Here is a 20,179-nt window from a genome sequence, read left to right on the forward strand (position 1 = left end):
ACATGTTAAGAAAGTGGTCTACTTAGAAGACTACTAGATGTATGTGATAAGCCTATGTTGGGCATTAGAGAGCTTTATATTTGTAAGTTGGATATGGTAGAGGTCTGTTAAAAGAGTTTCTACTGAATTATTATTCCTCTTTCCATTTTATAGATAGATGTGAAAACTGAGGCTTGAGAGAGTTAAGTAACCTTCCCAAGGTCAGGCAGGTGATAATAATGGAGCCCCAGATTTTTACCTAGATCTGTATAGGTTCACATACATGTACTCTTGCCTTCTGTACAGGTGTTTGATACCTTTTATGTCATCTGATTTACCCAGTCAATAAGTAATCTTGAGTGGTCTTCAGGTAGTGTCTGAGGCAGTGTTCTGTATGTTGTCCCACGTCTTAGGTACTGGCTTCGTTTTGCTCCTTGGTTCTTTTCTTGCACTGACTCTGTGAGAGAAACATGAGGGTACATTCCAAGATAAAAATTAAGCTTATAAGGCTGGGTCAGGTGACTTCTGTCTGTAATCCCAGCACTTTTGGAAGCTGAGGTGGGAGGATTGCTTGAGCCCAGGGGTTTGAGACCAGCCTGGGCAACATGGTGAAACCCCATCTCTACAAAAATACAAAAAATTAGCTGGGTGTGGTGGTGTATGCCTGCAGTCCCAGCTACTCAAGAGACTGAGATGTGAGGATTGCTTGAGCCCTGGAGGTCAAGGCTGCAGTGAGCCATGATCATGCCACTGCACTCCAGCGTGAGTAACCCTGTCTGGGGAAAAAAAAAATAAGCTTATAATCATTTGTTTTATATTGGCTATGTCTTTGTGAGATAATTATGGCTAAGACCTTGCATTGTTGTTAACTACTGAGATCATTGCAAAATGAAAGAATGTAAAGGGGAAAAATGGAGTGGAGAGCACAGACATAAACTTTACTCTTCATCCCATTAGATTTCCTTAAGATTGAAATCTGATCATTCATCTCTATGTCACTACTTATTTCATGAGGCATTAGTTGAGCCATCAGGGTTTAAAGAAAAGGAATATGTATATATGCACACATATACAGACATGCATATGCACACATATGTATTTGTAATTCATAGGTACCTTTCTATCCTCATCCAGCACACACAAATCTTTTTCCTGATTAAACTTAAATGTTTTGTCAGTACTTAGAGCCTGGTGTGTGTTTTTAGTTGGCATTTTGCTTTCCTAGAACATTTGGAAAATAAAAACCCAAGTTACTCTATTTTCATTTTCAGATGCTGACATCTAAAAAAGTTTCTACAAAATAAAATACATTTATTATTTATTGGATTTTCTATTTTTAATAATGAAGGCTGTAACCCCAACCAGAGCTTCTAATCATCATGTGATAACTGGCATTACCACATTAAGTTCTTTTTCCTATGGCATATGAGACTTTTATATTGCTGTCAAGTAAACCACATTGAATTTTAATTCCAGTCCGAAAAAAGAAATTTGGTTATTTTGGTTGTGTATGAAACTGTATTTCAGACAGTATATAAGGCTGTTAGACTATTTTAAAATCTCCAAAATAGCTTAAGGAACTCCCAGTTCTATCTTAGGTGGTCCTGGTCCCAGACTCATTGTCTTTAAATATGAGTTTAGGTGGGGTTGTTTTGTTATTGTTTTTTATAGTTGTGAACCCTTGACTTTGATCTGATTATAATTATGATTAGCAGTACTCAGTAGTTGAATGTATGAAGTACCTAAGTCACTCTTGAGCTTTAGTAGTTTACCAATAAATATAAAATTATAGTTAAAAATGAAAATTATCAGTTGATGACATTCTTATCTTTTTTCTTTGTAATTGTCAAGATATGTAAACAGCACATACTAATTCTGAGGGTTTTTTTTACATCCTGTTTTCTTTTTTTTTTTTTTTTTTTTTTGGGACGGAGTTTCGCTCTTGTTACCCAGGCTGGAGTGCAATGGCGCGATCTCGGCTCACCGCAACCTCCGCCTCTTGGGTTCAGGCAATTCTCCTGCCTCGGCCTCCTGAGTAGCTGGGATTACAGGCACGCACCACCATGCCCAGCTAATTTTTTGTATTTTTAGTAGAGACGGGGTTTCACCGTGTTGACCAGGATGGTCTCGATCTCTTGACCTCGTGATCCACCCGCCTCGGCCTCCCAAAGTGCTGGGATTACAGGCTTGAGCCACCGCGCCCGGCTACATCCTGTTTTCTTAACTATACCTTTCATGAAGTTTTGGGATTTTCTTTTTTTTTTTTTGGCTTTTTGCGGGTGAAGGGGAGGTCATTAGCCTGAGTAGTTGAATCTGGCAAAGGAATATACTGATTATTTGATATACCAGCTAACGTCTTTTGTTTGCAGAGGTATATTCTAGACCTAAAAAGACTGTAATTGATTATGACAGCAAAACTTTGGGCTATATAGTTTGATTAAAGAAAAATAGGTCATCAAGTCTAAAACATACTGTTGTAGCAGGATGTTCAGATGGCCAAGTCATAATGTTATTAACAAGAGACCCAGTAAAAGGATTTTAACACAAAAATATGCTACTCTTCATAATGTTACCATTATGTATTTTTCCCATTTCAAGAATTTGTTTTCTGGTTTTATAATCAGACAGATTGTTTGAATCTGAGAAAGAAGAGAGGACCTGAGTAATAGTAGCTGCTATTAAATTAATAATTCGTTAGTAGCAAAAACAAAAATCGTATTAAATAGCAACATTTAAACATTAGCTTGAAAAGGAGATAAATTGTTTCTTTAAATTTCTTGAGTTTTAATGACTAATTGAGGATTATAGTGTTCACCTAATTGAGGATTATAGTGTTCAGCTTATTTGGAATTTAAAAGCTAAAAAGAAAAATTCCATTAGAAAAATACCTGAAAAGTGTGTGGGTTTTTTTGTTTGTTTGTTTTTCATTTGAAACTTTTGCCCAAGTTTTTCTCCTCCTCCTCCTCCTCCTCTTGTTTTTAATTGCCTTTTGGATTCTAATGATTTTGGCACTTCTTAGGTTCTTTATAAAATATTTCTGGTGCATGTAGCCATTTGAGATCTAGACCCTAACCAGAAATTTCAGCCAGATAGTTTTTTCCTTTTGGTAAAGCACATGTTGTAGAGTGCTAACAAAATTATATTGTATTCAGTGTTATTTCTGTAAAAAGATTCCTTTGGGTAAGATACATTCTTCGTTTATTTCTTGACTTATTATATTTTGTTTTGGTTGATGCAAAGTTGCCATAGTTATAGTTTTCACTAAAGACGAAATAAGTCCTCTACCCATGTTTATTGGTAACCTCTGGTAGCCTAGATTTTCAGTCCTGATTAAAAGTACCTAGAGGTAAATAGTAGAACTATTTATGGATTAGAAGATCTGAGAGAATGTCCTAAATTCTTTTGCGGTTTTAAAAATTACTCATTTTAACGAAAGTGTAGTATGTGTACATGATCTAAAATTTAAAGATACAAAAGGGCTTATTGTGAAAAGCAAGTCTTTTTTCCTTTCTGCTAGGTCCCGTATCCTGAGGCAGTTGCTGTTTATAGCAAGTTTTCTTCCTACATTTACAACCATACTCTTTTTGTTTTTTTCTTTTGAGACAGGGTCTCTCTTGCTCTGTCACCCCAGCTGGAGTGCAGTGGCGCAATCTCTGTTCATTGCAGGCTTGACCTCCTGGACTCAAGTGATCTTCCCACCTCAGCCCTTGAAGTAGCTGGGACTACAGGCACAAGTCACCTCCCTGGATAATTTTTTTGTATTTTTTATAAAGATGACGTTTTGCCATGTTGCCCAGGCTGCTCTCAAACACCTGAGCTCAAGCAATCTGCCCACCTTGGCCTTTCAAAGTGCTGGGATTAACAGATGTGAGCCACTGTGCTGGGCCCATACATAGTCATGCTTTTTAATGGCTGTATAGTATCCATTGAATGGAGTGTACTATGAATTCCCTTTTTGGTGGACATTAAGCTTGTTTCCTACTTTGCTGTGTTTCTTTTCTTTTCTTTCTTTTTTCTTTTTTTTTTTTTTTGAGACAGAGTCTTACTCTGTCACCCAGGCTGAAGTGCAGTGTCACAATCATAGCTCACCACGGTCTTGAACTCATGAGCTTAAGTGATCATTGTGACAGCCTCCCCAAGTAGGTGGGACTACAGGTGTACAGGTGCATACCTCCATGCCCAACTAAGTTTTTAAAATTTTGTTGTAGAGGCAGGGACTCACCATGTTGCCCACACTGGTCTCAAACTCCTGGCCTCGAGCAATCCTCCTAAGTGCTAGAGTCACAGGTGTTAGCCACAGTGCTGGGCCTATGTTTGGCTTTTAAAATAATGATTTAATGATTATTGTATGCATATTTTGCCCATGCAAATATTTATCAGTACTTTAAAATTAGAAGCACAATTTCTGTGCCAGTGGATATACATTAGCATTTTTGACAAATATTTCCAAATTGTTCTTCATGTATTTTATTTCTAAAGATAAAATGTTAGTTTTATAAGGTACTTTGCAAAAAAATATGATTACTAGTTTGTTTATATGCTGTTTATAATTCAATTTTATTTTCTCTTTCTATTATGTGATTGCAAGCACTGATCACTCTTCTATAAACAACTGGCTTACACTGGTTTATTTAATCAAAAATGTATCATTTTCATTACTAGCAGTCGCTGTAATTTTACTTTATGCAGAAAGACTGTATCTTGTGAATGAACTGTGTTTAAAGGAGAATTTGGCCAGACACTAGGGGTAGAGGAAATGGATAGTTTAAAACAAGACAAAGAAACAACAAAAAAAGTAATTTGGAATTATGAATCTATATTTCCATTAAGTCATATAAAATGGGGTAACAGGGAAATGGGAAAATATGTTCCTAGTTCCACCCAGGGGATCCTGATACCTATGATTCAGGTGAGTTAAGATGAATTAGGTCTTGAAGGAGATGATGGAAATGTGGAAATGGCTGCAATTGTCAGGAAGATTTATAGAATCTGAGCAAAGGGAAATGGAATGGAAAAGAAGATTTCTAGGGAAAAGACAAAGAACCATCTGTATGTTAAGCATTTATTCCTTTTTAAAAACTCTCATGTATTTTTGGGGGGCAAGTGAGTGGTTAGTGTTGTACTTTAAGGATTGTTTTGGGAGAGAGGATAGCTTGGCTCCATATGGATTTTTTAAGGGATACTGTAACCATTCTTCCCTGAAGTGAAAACATACTCAAATTCCCTAACTTAAAGATAATGTTCTGTCTGTTATATCCCAGTTAGTTTAGCGGAATCTAGTACTGGTCACACTTGGTAGCAGTAATTCTCTATTTGGTTCCATGGTGAAGTAAAACAGACTTGACTGTACAGCCATTGTCCTTCAGATGTGTCTAAATTTCTCAGTCTGTTTATGAGCATCAACAAACACTTTGTGTATACTTCTGCTGTGGGTTGAATGCATCTGTTTTTCTTTAATTTAGTTTAAAACTAGTAATGGAATTCCTGAGGTTTTGAGAGGAATAGTGTTGGCGAATTAAGTTTTGAAACTAAAGGCATATTAAGATACCAAGCAAAACAGAGAGAGACTATTGCTTTAGAAAGAGATCTTAAAACTCCGCTGACATTTGCAAAGCCAATGTCTTATATTTATATAAGCTTTAGATAGGAACTGCTATTTTTCTAAAATTGTTGGTTTAAAAATAATTGTTACATTTGTGCATTTTAAAAGTTGCTTGTAACACACTTTGGGCATGCTTGAGCTCAGCCTTTTCAGCAAAGTATTCAGACATTTGGGCATCAGCCTTTTGGTTTTATTCTGTCTCAGACCATTTAAGACAACTTTGACAGATTGTGAATGTCAATTTTAATTTTTAAAACCCATTAAAATTTAATGTGGTTTTAAAAATTGCCTAAAATGCCCTTTGAACCGGTTAAAATGTGCTGCCATCATCTGAGTTAAGCTTAGCTAAATAAATGACAAATGATGTCACTTGTCATTTTGATGTTTGTTCTTTAAGTGTACTTTCCTTCCCTTTAGAAAATATTAGCTGCATGTACATAGGATTATAATGTATAATGTTGATTTAAAATATACCTTTTCCTTGATTAAATATCTTTAATACTATTTCATCTGCATCCCATTAGTATGCAGTCGTGGCTTCTGCTATTTACGTGAATTTTACCCATCTATCCATGAGCTTTTTTTGAGTGCCTACTATATATTAAATCTATCTGTATGTTTGGTTTTCTTATTAGGCCTCCTTTCAAAATTTTTCCACGGCAAGAATTATGTTTTCTTGCATTTGACAGTTTTGCACAATGCAGTGTATACCTTATTTTAATGGGTTGGTGCTTAGAATTTAGTTGTCCATTTGTGCTAGAGGTTGAGGCTACGAAGTCCAGTAAGGTAAGGACTCTACAAGTTCCTTTTATTTTGATAGGAGATAAATAAATTTAATTAATTATAGTACCATAATAATATAAAAATACATCTTTGAGAGGACAACTCTGTCTGTGATGGAGATTTTACTCTGAAGAATGGTAACTAACATTTGTATAGTGTCTACTCTGTGCTTAGGGCTTCTGTCTCAGTTTTTCCTCCTAGCAGTCTTTCAGTATAAGCATGACGTCCGTTTTATACATGAGGAAACTGTCTCAGAGAGGTTATATAATTTGCTGAAGAAGTTCATTTAGCTAATGAGTTGTAGAGCTGGAATTCTAATTCAGTTCTTTCTTTTAAACTGGGGCTTCTAAGCATTAGTGTTATTGACATTTTGAGCCAGGTACTTCTTTGTTATGGGAGACTGTCCTATGCATTGTAGAATGTTTAATAGCATTCCTGGCTCTACCTAAGGCCAGGGTAAGTCAAGGAGGCAGGTAGGACTCAAAATTTAAGGAGGCATTCACTCTCAGGATCTTGTAAGTGCTGACCCTGTGTTTTGTCTCACAACACCTGAGTAAGTTCTCCCACATAAGCCTGTTGCTTCTAGGATTTTTGTTTTGTTTTGGTTTTGAGATGGAGTTTTGCTCTTATTGCTAAGGCTGGAGTATAATGGTGCAACCTCGGCTCACCACAGCCTCCACCTCCCAGGTTCAAGTGATTCTCCTGCCTCAACCTCCTGAGTAGCTGGTATTACAGGTGTCCTGCCACCATGCCTGGCTAATTTTTGTATTTTTAGTAGAGATGGGGTTTCACCATGTTGGCCAGGCTGATCTCAAACTCCTGACCACCTGCCTCAGCCTCCCAAATTGTTGGGATTACAGGTATGAGCCATTTTGCCTGGCCGCTTCTAGATTCTAATTCAGTATTCTCTGGTATTGATATGAGCACTAAATCTCTTACACACTTAAATGTTTCTTGGGAGCTGAAGAACAGTGATGAACAGGCACTTTTAGGCATTTATTGTTTCTCTCATCCCAGAACACATACTCTTGGCCAAAAGTGGCTTGCAAGAAATAGCATTTATAAATGCTAAATAAATACTTGCTAAGTGAGAACCTGTAAGTGATGTGTTATGAACCAAACCAATTGCTTTAAATCAATGGAAATTTAAGAGAACAAAACTGTACGTGGAATATACTCAGCTTACTTTATGCCTGATGGGCCTAGCACTTAGCTGCTAGTCTTGGCTTTTTTACCATTAGAAATTCCATTGATTATTTTCTCATGTCTGTGCTTCAATATAATTAATATTTCCTTGTTGTATGGCTATATCCACTAATACTTTTTTGCATTGTAAACACAGTCTAGATTGTTTGGGTAGTTCTCTAGAATGGAGTACTTAAAAAATTGAGACTGTATTAAAAATCTAAAATTTAGGAGCCTTACAAAAGAATGCTTAACAGTTTGGGAGGCTGAGGCTGCAGGACAGTTTGAGGCTAGGAGTTCAGGACTGGCCTGGGTAACATAGCAAGACCCTGTCTCTACAAAATAACAGCAACAATCAAAACAAAAATTATTTGGCTGTAGTGGTGCACACCTGTAGTTGTAGCTACTTGGGAGGCTCATGCGGAAGGATTGCTTGAGCCTAGGAAATACAGGCTTTGTGAACTGTGATCATGCTATTGCACTCCAGCCTGGATGACAGCAAGACTCTCTCTCTCAAAAAAAAAAAAAGAAGAAAGAAAAAGAAATAGTGCTTAATTGAATTATTAATAGGTATGCCAGATTTGGAGTCTAAGTAATTTTAACTTACATTTAGCTTTCTGGTAAAGCATTAATATTTGACTTATGATAATACTAATTTTTTCTTTTTAGTTTTAGTGGGTTGTTTTTTGTTTTTTTTTTTATAAATGGTCAGAACTCAGTATTCTAAAACATATTGTCATGGATTTACACTTAAAGCTTGTAGTCCAACAAACAAATCCATTGCAATAGAAAGGAGCCTGTGAAAGATAAACTATGTATATTTACATATTTTTGAAGTGTGCAGCTAAAGTCAAAACAGCAACCTAATTTGGGTTTGGTAAAGCTCTTACAGGCTTCAGATCATATGTATAAACCAAATGCTTTCATTTATAATAATAGTGTATAACAATTCTAACTTCTAGTTGTATGAGTAGTTTTATCATTATATTAGGAAAGACTCTATACTCCATAGGTTTTTGCCTAACATAACTTTTGGTTTTCTCTAAACCAAATTAGTTGCCTTTATCATTTGCCTACAAATATCGTTGTTTAGGGCATAACAAATAGCAATTATACATTTATATCTAAGGATATAATTGGATATAAGTGGCTGAAATTAATAACAGTAGGTAACAGAGAGCAATTCGGAGTCCTGGATGCTATTCTAAGTTACACTTAAACACATTCTGTCTCTTAATCCTTACAACTCCTGCAAGGTTTAGGTATTATTCCAAATTTATGAATGAGGAAATGAGGAAGCAAAGATAAAAAACTGATGATATTAAATAAAATTGAAGATAGAATGTTTAGAGTCAATTAATTCAATCTAGATTCATTTATCCATACAACAAATCTTCATTGACTCTTGGGCCCTATTGTCTCTACTGGGGACTGGGGCCATAGCAGTAAACAAAGCAAGATTTCTGCACTCATGGAGCTTACAGACTGGTAGTTAGAATGAGGCAGTAAACAGATATCTAATTCATCGGTGGTAATAAGTACTATGAAGAAAGAGCTGGTGAAAGGGTTGGAATGTGGGGTAAGCTTAGTGCTCTTTTATATTGGATGGTGTCTTAGTTCATTCAGGCTAATATAACAAAATACCTTAGACTGGGTACCTTATAAATAACAGAGATTTACTTCTCATAGTTCTGGAGGCTGGGAAGTTCAAGATCAAGTGACCAGTAGATTCAGTGCCTGGTAAAGGCATACTTTGTGCTTCATTGATAGTGCCTCTTGCTGTATGCTCATGTGGTAGAAGGGGCAAGACAGCTCCCTTCAACCTCTTTTATAAGGGCACCAATCCCATTCATGAGAGCAGAGCTGTCTTGACTAAATCACTTCCCCAAAGGCCTTACCGCTTAATACTGTCGTGTTGGGTGCTAAGTTTTAACGTAAAATTTTAGGGGAATGCCAGCATTCAGACCATAGCAGATAATAAGGAAAGGGCTGTCACCTGAGGTTGCCTGAAGAGCATGGGAGAGTGAGCTGTGTGGGTATTTGGGAGAGAATATTTCAAGAGAAGGAAAAGCACATGTAAAAGCTCTAGCTGAGCTAATTTGTTTCTTATTGTATTCAAGGAACTGCAGAGAGAACAAGGGGCCTGGCCATTGTAAATACTTTCTCTTTTACTTGGGCGAGATAGAAAGTCCTTGGAGGGTTTTGAGCAGAGTAGTAACCTGATCTGGTAAGTCTGATGTGTTCCACTAGTAGATGTATCAAATGGTAAGGTGATTTTGAGAGTATAACTGTTATTCCAGGAAAAAAATAATTCCACCAGTATCTATCATCAGGCCTTGTTTGTTTTTTCAGATTTTTTAAATGTGCACGTTAGCTTTTACAGTTAGCCCTGACAGTAGATTGCAGTCTAGTTGGAAATAAAAGACTAAAATATGCAAAACAATAATTTTATGTTGTGGATCTATTCTATACAAGGAATTAATGTATCCAAGGATAGAAGTGTAAGGCACAGTGACTATCCTCAGACTGATAATAGTCTAGTAGAGGCTGAGACAGAGAATATTAAACTCTATAAATTTTGAGATGAGTTGAGTATTAATCTACCTGCCACAAGAGCCATGAGGTGTGGCCATGAGGTGTGGAGCAAGCTTGTCCACCACACAGTCCATGCGGCCCAGAATGGCTTTGAATACAGCCCAACACAAATTTGTAAACTTTCTTAAACCATTATGGGTTGTCTCTTCTTGCCCAGGCTGGAGTGCAATGGCACTATCTTGGCTCACTGCAACCTCCAAGTCCGGTTTCAAGCGATTTCCTGCCTCAGCCTACTGAGTAGCTTGGATTGCAGGCATGTGCCACCACGCCTGGCTAATTTTGTATTTTTATTAGAGATGGAGTTTCTCCATGTTGGTCAAGCGTGCCTCAAACTCCCGACCTCAGGTGATCCACCCGCCATAGCCTTGCAAAGTGCTGGGATTACAGGTGTGAACCACCATGCCTGGCCCAAGTTTTTTTTTTGTTTGTTTCTTTTTTTCTTTTAAAGCTCATTAGCTGTTGTTAGTGTATTTTATGTGTGGCCAGGACTATTCTTCTTCTTCCAGTGTGGCCCAGGGAAGCCAAAAGATTGAACACCCCTGAAGAGGATATGGGAAGTGGGGGAGGTCTGGTCTGTGCATGTCTCAGAGAGCTGGTGGAGCTTAAGGAAGTGGAGGATTGACAGAAGTTATTCAGAGCATGGGGAACACTGTGAGCCAAGCACATAAAGTCAGGAGTATTTGTGACAGTGGGCAAACCAGCCTTGAGCCAAGATTGTGTGTAGGATTATAAAGGAATAATAGCACTATTGTTTATTGAGCTTCTGTTATATACCAGTCCTTTATTACACACTTGATGTTTATGACAACTTTATGAGGAATTATTAGCCCTCTTTTAACAAATGCATAGCCAAGGTATCTGGAGGTTAAATTACTTTTGTAGGATGACACAGCTGAGAAATGATGGAAACATTACTTGAGCAGTTTGATTCTAGATACCATGAAAATGCTGTTATATTGTAGAACTGGGGCTAGATAAGTGCCCAAGAGCTAGCATAGTAGGCAACTCTTATGATTACAGGCAATAGGAAACTATTAAAGATTGTTGACTAGAAGTGTAACCTAGTAAAAACTTTTCAGGAGTATTATTCAGGCAATTGTGTGTATAATGTATTAGACAGTGACCTTTATAACGGTCAGTTTACAGGACAGACAGGAGGATTTAAAGAGAGTTTGAACTAGGATGCTTGAATAGGAATTGAGACACAAGTCCACATAGGACCACTTTTTGGAATGTATTTTTTCTTTTGATAAAAATATAGAAAACATACAAAGTTACAGGAAAATATGGAGAGGATGGAACTTACTCATTTCTACCATGTACCCATGTAGAAATGACCCCTGTTAATATTTTAGGGCATTCCTTTTCAAATCTGTCCTATCTCATGTCTTCCCCTCTGCCCTGCCCCCTCCAATTTTGGAGAAAGAGTCCATAAGGCTACGTATCTCCTCTCAAGGAGTGTGAAAGGTTTTTAAGAAACAGCATTCTAAAATAACAAGATTTTATTTGCATGCATGAGTTTATTGGTAGAATGAATGAGCTGGTAAATTCTGGAATTCAGTGAATAGAGAGGGATGAATCACATTTAGCTTTTAGATTTTTAGACTGTGTGAATGGTTATATAGGAGAATTTAGCTAGGTTTTGGTGGTGAGGTTGGAGTATGGTGGGAATAGGGGATGATCCAGAAGAAAATGGTATTGAATTTGATGTGCTGGTACAGTATCCCAAGTTGGAATCTGGAGCTTAGTTGAGAATTTGGGGTCGTCAAATAAGCCAGAAAATGTGGAGAAAAAATTGAGTTTAGAAATGGCCACAGTTTTGGTCAGAGTAGTGTTTCTGACACTTCAGTTTTTTTGAGGGCCATTCCAAGATTCAGTTATTTCCTTAATACCTTTAAATGACTCTTTTACTTAAATATATTTATTTAAAGAGAAACTTTATATTGGTGCTGTAAATGGAAAACTAGTTCACTTGCTTTGAATAGTTGGCAACGGCAAAATTAAAATAACAAAATAATGATATTAACTCTTAGAGAGATGCTGTTACATGCTAAATTCTCCAGCCTAAATCTGCCCAGTAAAAAACCAAAAAACAATAACAAATGAAATGAAGTGACTAAGATCTTGTAATTAGAAGTCTTGAGGAATTAAAAAGCTATTAACTTTCTCATGACATGATTGGTTATTATATTGGTTCTACCTAAAGTGAGGAACACACATCCTAAAGTGGGGAACACTAAGGTGTGACAGAGGAAGAGGAATTGGCAGTGGGAATAGAGAGGAATTAATAAAATACTTCCTCAGTGTGTTAGGAAGTTTTATCTAGAATATAAATTAGTAAATGAAAATGTGGACAAGGCACCTAACAATGAGGAAAATACATTCTTAGCTTTCAAATATAGTAACTATTAGAACATTCTTTAGATTATGATTCTGGTCTTATGATTGAGCCTTAGCAGGCTTATTTAATTCAACAATAATAATTGAGTAAATGAAATTTGTAGATACAAGCTTAAATGTGAATTAGGCTGTCATCTTTTTATATATGAACTGTCCCTAAAGAGGAAGAATTCCACCACTTTATAGATCCTACTTTGAGGAAATGTGATTATATATAATAGGGATAGAGAATAATTTTGAGAAATAGTTTTGTGAGTCATATGCAAAGGTGTGAACCAACACTGGTCATAGATGTGAAGTTCCTTTTACTTTTGGTGGATGGGGGAGGAATGAATGTATTAATGGTTTACTTTTGTTTTTGTTATCCTTAAAATGAAAATTTGTCCCTTAATTCTGAACACATTTTTGGAAGTTCTTTGAATTTTAGTGATAAAATCATTCTACTTTTCTGTGGATTATGCATAATAATATTTTGTTGTTCTCTACATTATAAAATTAATTTTAAAGAATATCTAAAGGGAATGTATGTGCTTTCCCTGCCTTCTTTTCAAGCTGAATTGAGATGGTCCCAATTTAAGATGAACTTATTCTGTTCAAAAAAGACTTGTTTAGGAATTGCCGTCCTTAAAAAAAGAATCATTAAATTGCTACATATGATGATTATAACCTCACCCTTCCCCTTTAAAAGAATGAGACAAGATATAAATAAATACATAGTGTAATTGCCAGGCCATAAAGCTCTATAATGTACCTGAAGTACAGATTGCTCACAGCACCTAACCGCCATTTGTAACAGTGATTCTGTGGGGGTAGAAAGACATTCATGACCCCCCCAACTAACCAGTGAATCATTTTGGAATGTACCATGTTGAAGTTTGGAATAGCAGTAGAAGTAATTGTTTCTAGCAGAAGAGATGTATTAAAAGAGAATTAGATATCTCTTGCTGTTATCTGCTCTTGTAGGTGCCTGAAATCATATTTAGTAGAAGGTATAATTGTTAACGTTTTGTTTTGCATTACATGAGGGCTTTTAAACTTAATTTTGAGCAACATTCAGTTTAGCATAACAAATAAATTAGATGTAAATGTGAGTCACTGTAGAAATATGCTCTGCTGCTTATCTGGAGATTTTTCTGGTTCTCAGTTTCTTCAAGCATATCAGGATTCTTGAATTCTGGAGGGTTGTGTGGAAAGAGGTGATGAATTGGCTGTATCACCCGAAAGTAAATTCCCCATCTTAATCAGTTGATATTGAGATTCCATTATCATATTGTTTATTAAAACACCGTTCTATTGTTGTTGATATATTTTCCAGGTTACAAGCATTTTTTACTGGATAGTGTTAGTGTAGACATCTGTGGAAGCATGTATGAAACAACTGTATGGAGAAATACCTGTCTTTTGTATTAAAGGGACATCATTTATTAGAATGGACTTAGTTGGATGCAGCTTTTCCAGTTGATAATATAGTGACTTGAAAAAATCTTATATATAACACAGTTTACTATGATTATTTTTAATTTTTAATTTGTTTTATTATAGAGGTGGGGTCTCACTGTGTTGCCCAGGCTGGGGTCAAACTCCTAGGCTCAAGCAGTCTTTCCACCTCAGCCTCCCAAAGTGCTGGGATTATAGGTGTGAGCCCCATGCCTAGCCACTGTGATTTTTGGTTGATGACAATTTATCCAGCAAATATTTATTGCATGCCTATGTGCCAGACATTCTTTAAGGTGCTAAGTAGTCTGCAGAGACCAGGAAACAATCTCTGTTCTTATGGAGCTTTCATTATGATGAATGAGACGAACAGCAAACAAATTAATACATACAGTCTGGTATTTATAAATATGAGGAAATGAATGCAGTGTGGTTTCAAAGGTATATACACCATTATGGTGACCTTTCTTTAGTTTCCAGGCAAATTTATAGTCTGCCTCTGGTCTTCCTATTGGCGGTGTTGCTGAAGCTAGAAGGAAATCTACCGACTACAGTAGCAGCAGCAGCCTACAACCTTTCCCTCCAAGGAGTTCCTTATTAATTTTGCTACATAACAAATTACTGTAAATTCAGTGGCACCCATTTATTAGCTCACAGTTCTATACATCAAAAATCCGGATACGGTGTGACTAGATTCTCTGCTCAGGATATTATTAAAAGGCTGAAATCAAGGTGTCAGCTGGGATGATTTCTTGTCTATAGGCCCTGGCAAAGAATATACTTCTAAGCTCATTCAGATTATTGGCAGTACTCAGTTCCTTGCAGCTGTAGGACTGACGTTTGGTTTCTTCTTTGGCTGACATCTGGGAGCCACTCTTAGCTTATAGATGCTGCCTTTATTCTCTGCCATATTCCCGCTCCTCCCCTCCACCCCGCCAGATTTTTGAAAACCAGCTATGGAGAATATACTTTTTGTCTAATCTCTCACCCACCAATCTCTCTGACTTCTCTCTTCCAGACCCACCTTTGAAAGATTTTTGAGGCTAGTTCAGGATTATCCAGGTGGATAATCCCATTTTCTTAAAATTAACATAATCATAAGAGTAAAATCCACATGATCATGAGAGTAAAATCCCATTGTATTCATAGTCCCAGAGATTTTGCAGGGTATATACACCATGGAGCAGGGATTTTGGATCTTAGAATTCTACCTACTACTGACAGTCCACAATCCATGGCTGCCAGTAAGGGTTGGAGTCGCCTCTTGTGTGTGAAGAGGGGGTAATAGTAGCTCTCCTTTGCACATCTACCTGTCACCAGAGACCACGAGCTTCTACATGATGGTAATGGAGATTCTTTTGGGATGTTGAAGGGGTTTGGGCAGTAGTTGGTAGGAACTGGCTAAAGTTGTGGAACAGTGTCTTTACATTTACCTTGTCAGTGCTAGGAGTGAAATGGGGAATGATGGCTCAGGGGAAGAAAGCAGAGTGGAAGGGCAGGTTCTTATGCCCCACATCACCCCTGGGGTGCAGAGTTTAGCCATTTTATAGAAACGAGAACACCAGTGGTTTTATTTTTTAAACCCCAAATGAAAATTAGTATTAAATTGCTTTCACATATTTTTAAAATTCGGCCGGGCTCGGTGGCTCATGCTTGTAATCCCAGCACTTTGTGGGGCCGAGGTGGGCATATCTTGAGGTCAGGAGTTTGAGACCAGCCTGTCTAACATGGTGAAACCCCGTCTGTACTAAAAATACAAAATATTTATTGCATGCCTATATACCAGACAGTTTTTAAGGTGCTAAGTATTCAGGAGGGAACAGGAGTCATACCTCTGTTCTGATGGAGCTTTTATTCTGATGAGTCAGACAAGCAGCAAACAAATTAATAGATACAGTCTGGTAATTATAAATATGAGAGAAACGACTGCAGTGTGGTGGCATGTGCTTGTAGTCCCAGCTACTTAGGAGGCTGAGGCAGGAGAATTGCTTGAACCCAGGTGGTGGTTGTTGCAGTGAGCCGAGATCATGCCAGTATACTCCAGCCTGTGTGACAGAGTAAGACTCCATCTAAAAAACTAACTAAAATGAAATACAATAATAAATTTATAAGTTTTTAAGGAAATTTAAAGCATAGAACTGGGAGACTGAAATGAGAATTTATTTAAGAAGACCAAATAAAACAAAGTGCAGATGATCCCTAATTTACGATGGTTCTGCCTTTGATTTTTTGACGCCAAAATAACTTTATTGGGATGTAATCCTATCATAAGTCAAGGAACATTTGTATACATTATAGAGGGAAAATAACCTAAGTCTGCTGTGTTAACAGTTGCATCCCATTATAAATATATTTTTTCTCATAGATTATCATAATGTAATGTTCTTTTTACTTAATGTATGCTATAAGCATAAAATGTGCATTATAACTTTAGAAACACAAATAACATTTCCTTCTTCCTCAAGGTAGAATTACAACCTGATGGAAATAAATGGACAACTGTTTCCAGTTCCCTACTTTTTAAGTTACTTACAGTTGTGCATCTGATGGTAGAAATCTAATCTCCCAGAGACAGTGTTTCACTGTGTCACCTAGGATGAAGTACAGTGGTGTGATCACAGCTTAGTGCAGCCTCAAACCCCGAGGCTTAAGCGATCTTCCCACCTCAGCCTCCCTTAGTTGCAGGGACTGACTAAAGGTGCATGCCACCATGCTAGCCTAATTTGTTTTGTATTGTATTGTATTGTATTGTATTGTATTGTATTGTATTGTATTGTATTGTATTGTATTGTATTTGTAGAGATGGAGTCTCAGTATATTGCTTCAGCTGGTTCAAACTTCTAGCCTCCAGCAATCCTCCCACCTTGGCCTCCCAAAGTGCTAGGTTAACAGGTGTGAGCCACTGTGCCTGGCCTCTTCTAATTTCCATTTCCTTTTCTCATTTCTCCAGTTTCCGTTTCTAAAAACTGAATATCACCAAATGAGGAAACGGAGGCAAAGGAAGTGTGAATTTTATTCTGTAGTTGTCAACTTTTGGCTTAATGGTTTGGTAATATAGTTCTGTGGAACATTTCTCTGCTTTTACGGTGGTGGGATAGTAGGATTCACTGTATAGCTAACCTTAAAATACTAATTCCATAAAATAAAGGGAATACATAATAAGAATCTAACAATAGAGTAAATAAGCACTAAGGTGGTATTCTCATACTAGGGAAAATTTTTGATTTATTACATCATCAAACAATGTGTTCTACAAGTTTTATTATTTTAACTATATAGGTGGTCTTGCATCTAAAAAAGAATGTCACTTAAAAGTCTTGTAGTACGGCATAAAAGTTCTATTAGACATGGAACTATGTTTCTGCCAATAACTCGACATTTTGAGTACAGTTAGCATCTTACTTGGAATTTGAGATTGGATACAAAAATATCCTAGGTCTGAGAAAAGACATAGTAAATTGCACCAACACAAACCTTTTATGTATTTGTAGTGGAGGAAAAGTCTACGTTGAGTTTGCATGGGAAAAATATCATAAAAACTCTTTATGCTTTTAACCAGTATATTGGACCTCATTTTGTGATGATTACTTTGTATGACTAATTTCCAATGCAGATTCCAAGAATGTTTCTGCACATTAGTTCCTTATGTTTTTTCTGTTATTTTCACCTTTGGTTAGTTGGAATCTACCCCCAATCACTATGTCTTGTTCCAGAAGTGTTTCATTAGTTTTTCTTATCTTAATTTTATTTTCGTGTTTTCTTTAATGTTTTTCTACTAACCTAAAAATTTCTCCTAGTGCTTTAAAAAATTATGAGACAGTAAAGTTGTCTTCAGATGTTTTTTATTTTTACCCAAAGACTATTTGAGTTGGCTTGCAAGACGTGCATAAATTTCTTTTCATGGGGAAGAGTCACTTTGAGCATTAACACTTCTGGGAATTGTTTCAAAATGTAGTTTATTGTCTTAATGTTAATAAGAGTTCCGGAAGTCTGGTAGGGTTTTGTTTTGTTTTGTTTTGTTTTTTGTCCTGTATCCCCAAAGACTATATTTAATTTTGTTTTAATTGGGTTCTGTAACACTTGAATTGGTTTGACCCTGGATCCTTCATAAAACTATTAATTACTTTTAGTAGTCTCTTGAGTTTATCCAGTATTTTAGAATACAGTTATGCTGATAAATTTGGGAAGTATTCTCTTTTTTTTCCTTCCCTTTTCTTTCATCATCTGACTGATCCGTATTCTTTAGGAAAAATATTTTAAAATATTAATGCTATTAATTATTACGTGTATTTTATCAACTAGAAAAATTTAATGTTAAGACTATAATCCGGCATTAGATAAAACTTCATGGTGACAGCAATTAAATTGTATAATTTAACTTTTGGTAAGCTGTGGAAGTGTGTATAGACTGTTTTTATAGTTATCGCTGAAATGTAACTAAAGTTCAAAGGTGTCTAACTGGCCATTAGGATATATACGATTGGTCATATATTTAACTAGCCTGATACGTGGTCATTGAAGCTGACTAATAATTTAATATACAGTATTTCATGTGTTTTTGTGTGTATGTATGAACTGATACACTGATATTATTTTTTAGAGAGTAAAAAATAATAAATTCCTGAATGGTCAATGAAATACTTCAGTGAATGTTACTATTCATTATTGATTTTCTGAATATGATTGGTTGAAACACTGATCTGAGCTTCTGATATGCTCTTGATATCCATTATAATTGTTTTTTTGTTGACAGGTTCATATAATATAATTTTAAGTGTTAAACTAAGACATAATCAGGATGATATGTACTAAAAATCACGTAACCTATGTAAATGTAAGTAAAAATAATTATCCATCCATAACTACATGACTGCTTTGTGGAGTAATTAAGAGAATAGATTTTGGAGTCAGGCTCCTGGATTTGAATCCTGGCTCTACCACTTAGCTGTGGGACTTGGGTAAGTAACTGAATCTGTGACTCAGTTTCTTCATCTGTAAAATGGGGATAATATTGATAACTGTATCATAAGGTGGTTATGATGAGTAAACAAACTGTAAAGTGCTTAGGACAGTTGTTGGCACACACGGTGAGTACCATACAAGTGTCAGTTAAATATGATTTAAAATTACAGTTTATAGAACAATTCATATTTTTTCCTTGGTCATTTACCAGAATCACAAGAGCCTCTGTGTTGTAGCCTTATTGTTACTACCCTCACTGCCATCATCACTACCATCACCTCTACTACTTGTACTACTATTAGTACTAGTACTGCTTCCTCCTCCTCCTCCACTTCCTCTTCTTTTTCTTTTTCATCATCAGAGACTCTGCTTAGTTAAAGTACTTTCCTGGATATACACCTTTGGAGGCTGAACCTGACAAGTTGAGATGCTAAGTGAAGATCACTCAACTCTACGTAAAGTGGCAGAGCTGGGATTAAGACCCTGGTCATCTGCTCCATGTTTGCTTTTTGTATTATGCTACAGCTATTTTAGAGGGTAGAAGGTTGTCTTTGGCTCATTTGTGCCTCCATTCAAAACTCCTATGCCCTGCTCCTCCTAATCACATGTGGACACATAAAAATATAGGTAGGAAACTGAGTTACATCCTTTAGTTTGCTAAGTAAATGGGGTCAGTTAATTCTATAGTGGATCCCTGTGAAAGTGGGAGGGAGCACTTGACTGTTACCAGGGATGTTTCAGGTGGGAATGTAGTGGAAGAGCTTAAGAATCTTCTGTTCTTGGTGTGGGGAAAGAGAAGAAAGTGAGACTGTAAGGGACCATGAGTGATAGATGCTGGACTAATGAGTGCTTTTCAGTTTGTAGTGAGTATTAATCTAGTTTGGTGGACACCAGTAAACATTGATGGCATTTATAGGTGTGGAAAGCTAATAAGATCTTATCAATTTAGAGAAGGGAAATTTTATTTTGGATGTAAAGATAGTATTGATTGTAATTTCTGAGGATGCTAATAAGTTTGTGATGAATAACTGTATGGCATAATAACGCGTGCATTTCATGAATGTGATTATTTTATGATGTTTTCTTTATTTTCAGTCTCTATTCATGTAGCTGACAGCTTACAGCCAAAATAATTTAGATAAAACACTGAAAATGTTTTTTGGTGTAAGTTCCTTGGAACTATGACTTTAGCTCCCATCTGAACACCACCCTCTCCTCTAACTGTTAAAAAATGTCCTG

The 20,179-nt window shown here is 36.5% G+C and overlaps 1 protein-coding gene across 3 annotated transcripts in view; it reads left to right on the forward strand.

Moving 5' to 3' along the window:
* FRS2 (fibroblast growth factor receptor substrate 2) overlaps positions 1–20,179 on the forward strand; it is a 113,565-nt gene that overhangs the window by 15,018 nt on the left and 78,368 nt on the right. Inside the window, exon 1 of one of the 3 annotated variants that reach the window (XM_032295310.1) lies at positions 16,850–19,440. The exons of the other annotated variants lie outside the window; for them this stretch is intronic. The gene's annotated coding sequence lies outside the window, so the exon portion shown is untranslated. Of the gene's footprint in view, positions 1–16,849; positions 19,441–20,179 lie in introns of those variants that run through there. 3 annotated transcript variants of the gene reach the window in all.

The sequence above is a fragment of the Sapajus apella genome, unplaced genomic scaffold, assembly GCF_009761245.1.
Source record: "Sapajus apella isolate SASKATOON/1434 unplaced genomic scaffold, GSC_monkey_1.0 scaffold2, whole genome shotgun sequence".
NCBI classification, from domain to species: domain Eukaryota; kingdom Metazoa; phylum Chordata; class Mammalia; order Primates; family Cebidae; genus Sapajus; species Sapajus apella.